Source organism: Priapulus caudatus, unplaced genomic scaffold (genome assembly GCF_000485595.1).
Source record: "Priapulus caudatus unplaced genomic scaffold, Priapulus_caudatus-5.0.1 Scaffold674, whole genome shotgun sequence".
In the NCBI taxonomy this organism is placed as follows: domain Eukaryota; kingdom Metazoa; phylum Priapulida; class Priapulimorpha; order Priapulimorphida; family Priapulidae; genus Priapulus; species Priapulus caudatus.
In genome coordinates, this window is record NW_014577735.1 from 68,356 (window position 1) to 72,169 (window position 3,814).

The 3,814-nt window shown below is 42.5% G+C and overlaps 2 protein-coding genes across 5 annotated transcripts in view; one reads left to right on the forward strand and one right to left on the reverse strand.

Annotated features, from left to right (window-relative positions):
- Positions 1–2,691, reverse strand: part of LOC106812686 (probable global transcription activator SNF2L2) — a 55,384-nt gene extending 52,693 nt beyond the window's left edge. For all 4 annotated transcript variants that reach the window (XM_014816623.1, XM_014816620.1, XM_014816621.1 and 1 more), the window contains exon 1: positions 2,612–2,691. The gene's annotated coding sequence lies outside the window, so the exon portion shown is untranslated. The remainder of the gene's footprint in view (positions 1–2,611) is intronic.
- The window catches only part of LOC106812687 (UDP-N-acetylglucosamine/UDP-glucose/GDP-mannose transporter-like), a 27,740-nt gene that overhangs the window by 15,166 nt on the left and 8,760 nt on the right, over positions 1–3,814 (forward strand). The window lies entirely within an intron of this gene.

Here is a 3,814-nt window from a genome sequence, read left to right on the forward strand (position 1 = left end):
GGGAAAGAAAAACGATAACATGGTGGATCGTGCGGGCCCATAATAAGCCAGCGCATGGATCCAAAACTACGGTGGACATGGAAAGTGTTCCGTTCTCAGAGTCGAGGTGGCATGTACGAACCGCCGCCAGTATGTAGTCTATTTCGACGCAGCTGTTCCTTATTTTCCCAGTCCGCTTGCTCCTTCGATGAACAGTACATAGTAGAGGTCCACTAAGCATTTGCATCCGGTATACGAAGTCTGCCAAAGGCCGTGTTCACAGACGGGGCGAGTGCCCCTGCATGCCGTTCATTCGTCAGTTGATAAACATGATATACATCCGGTTGGCATCTCACAGTCGGCCAGTTAGCGTGATGTACCTTTTGTATTCGGAACCCTGCCAGGTTGTTGCCTGGGGACATCGCGACAGTCGCGTGATGTTTATCGAGTTTGAACAAGCGGTGGCTCGGAGCAGTACGGTGCACTGACGTAAACATAGACGTAAAGCTTGTGGACTAAGGGCCTTGGAAACTACGCTAGGCCTATTTTCCGAGTATTCCTGGTATCCGAGGGCCAGTAAATTTTCCGTGGGCCAATGAAACTTCGGTCAATAAATAATCCCTGATGGCCAGTGGGTAAAAAATGTGTAATATCGAGGAGTAAATTGGTCTATTTCAATGATATTTTCAGCTTCTTTATGTGATGATTCAGTCTTGAGAATTACTAGTGATGATCACGAGATCATGTCGATTATACTCGATCATCGGGTTTGAACAGCTGGCTCGGAACAACCGCTTGTGATTATCAAAATCCTATAATCAATTTCATAAAAAGAAAATAATCAAATTATAGTAAAACTTGAACAAGAAAACTTGGAAAAGTTGCATGAGAATCAGAGATATCACGCTACTATACAAAGTTAATCTTTATTAAGCATACATGTATATACAAATAGTAAAAACAGTGCAAAAACAAACAGTAAACGAGCGGTCTTAAACAAGCACATACATGCACACTACGGTACATGCACACGACGTTACGCACACGGCAGGCCATTCAACACCTGAGTAAGCGATTGTAACCGAATCATCCGGGATTACTGTGGGGTTCCACGAGATCGATTACGAAATTACAACCCGATTGCTACTGCAAATGAGCCTAGTTCGTTTGTCGGCTCTGTTATGTAAAAAAGTTTATGACTTGAGACTTGTGTCTTCGCCGTATATACATTTGTAGTGTTCTGGCAAAGCTGCCGCCACATCTAGTCAATTCCTGAGTTTCCCTGCATGCTACCGTAATGCCTAATAAAACTAATAGTAATCAATTTTGTGAGTCTGGTGCACTATACACAAGGGGCCAGGTTTCACGAAGCGGTAATTAAGTCTTTAATCATAATTCGGGAAGTTGTAATCATGACTAGTGATTTAATCATAATTAAAGTTTAATCCACATTTTGGCTGAAACACAACCCCAGTACTTATCACTTGTGAGGTATTAGTATGTGTGTCGCCTGTACAGATGGCTTATTAGCAAGTTTCTTTAATGCTGTGTCATAAAAACTATGCAGAATATGTCGTACAGCAAAGAGCAAAAAGGTGATAGTAACTTAATATAATATTAATAATGCACCATTTCACAGATATTCGAACAGTCAGCCCACTAGTCAATCTCTGTAATTGATCTGTAACAAACTACTTCTTCCCACAAAATATATGTTACAGCGCTGGGTTTAGCTATAGGTCACACAAACATTAATAAAATAAACTCACACCAATCAGGCGCAGTGCTGACACTCGGGCCAGCCGAAGGCTGGCCCAAAAATCTTCTTTTTTTGGGCCACCAGAAATTTATTTCTACTGCGCCCAAAATGAAAGAGTCCAGGTAGCCCATCCATTGCATCTTTTCGTCGCGTTAAAATATAAAATCAATAACCATAACGACACATATTAATATGATACAGTATGCAGTATTTTGATATGTGTCCGGCGTCTGCCAGCAATTGTATCAGCTATTTTGTATGCCCCTAGTCTCGTGATATGGGCCCTAGGCTGGCTTACGCTTTTTACCCGAATCACATAGTAAAATCTTGAAACCTAATAAGCTTTTTTGTCTCTTCGGCTCCTGATGACGACCGGCTCTTTTAAAATGAATAATCTTCCACGCTTCGTTCCATGATTTTCTTCTTTCTTTCGGCTTCAAGCCTCGTTGCTAACGGTAATTTAACCGTTGAGTATAATGCCGCGATGTCGGGCTTGCGTACTACCAGCATTTCGACTTGGTTGAGCATGTCGGAGCTAGCTCGATTTATCCAATCAGATAGTCCATGCAGGGATGGGAATGAGCAATTTGTGTTTTCAGCCTCTGCCGCGCGCACTTCTCTTCTATGCGCGGCCAGTGCTCCATATTTGGCCATCTTCCATATGATTTAAGTTACACTTGCATCACTTCCAATGGCAATGGATTGTCATATTTAGACAATATGGCGGCGGTACAGTGTCTTTGACCGTGTCAATTTATCTACATGTAGGCACTGAATTTAATAGCGAAATCAACATTGCCGTGCATAAATATATAAACCATACACGGGTTAACTATATTTCAATATCGGTCAGAAATAACGTTGATTACTTACTTAAATTTAGGTCATTTTTGTGGTTGTAATGTCGTTTATTGTGACAAATCTCCGGCCATTATTTGCGATCGCGCATCTCATTCTGCGCAGACCCTCTCTGGAGAGATAACGATTAATCACATAAAGTAATTTATTGCTGATAATTATAGTGCAATCTAAACAAAAATTTACTCTTGAATTTTAAATTCCACAATTAAAGCATTTATAATTTTTCTATAACGTTCTTAATCGATGAGCTTTATCTGAACAGCTCTGACTCGGACGTTAGGTGACAACATGGCGGCCCCCATGGATAAGAAGGAGTCTATCACTCCCAAACTTTTTTCTGCGCTTTTTTACGCAGTTGCGTCTGTACTCATAGTATTTGTTAACAAAATCGTATTAACATCCTATAAGTAAGTAGTTTGTGTTGTGTTTCAAATGTTTTAAAATACCAATAATGACAAACCGTCGGTCTAAAATCCAGTCTGTGAGTGACCGTGGTAGTCAGACACGTAGCTAGGGCCTGCATAGTATTAGTACATCCCAAAGTGACGCGTCGTCGACCGACCAATCGGAGCGCTAGTACCTATAGCAGCTCAGGCACTAAAGCTGATAAATATAAAGCTAAACCCTAACCCTTACCAGTATGGCAGTAACCATCCACTCACGATAGCCAGCTTAAATAATGCAACCACAAAACATCGCATCAGCTTTAGTGCCTGAGCTGCGCGCGCTCCGATTGGTCGGGCGACGACGCGTCACTTTGGGAGGAGCTGCGAGCGCTCCGATTGGTCGGTCGATGACGCGTTACTTTGGGAGGTATATGCAGGCCCTAGCTGCGAGTGGTAGTCAGTCACCGGACAGACAATAAAAACACTATACACTGGCACAGCTGTATAGAGATCACATGCGAAGAGCACACGGACACACTTACACTTACAGCAATGAGACTTGTAAATACACGCAATTATAGCCTCGAAATGACGTAGTACCTACAGTGATCAGCAGATGTCTTGTTCCCTCTCAACCCATTCATTTTATTTTACCTAATACCTTCTTTTCAGTTCTCTTCCTGGTTCACCATCTGTTCGATATCTCCCACCTGCATTTTTGTCCCCTTCCCCTTTGCTGGCCTCTCTTATAAATCACCACTCTCAGGGTTCTCCAAGAGCACTTATAGCCTGGCGGCCCGCCAGGCTATCGTCGAGCCCCGCCATCCTA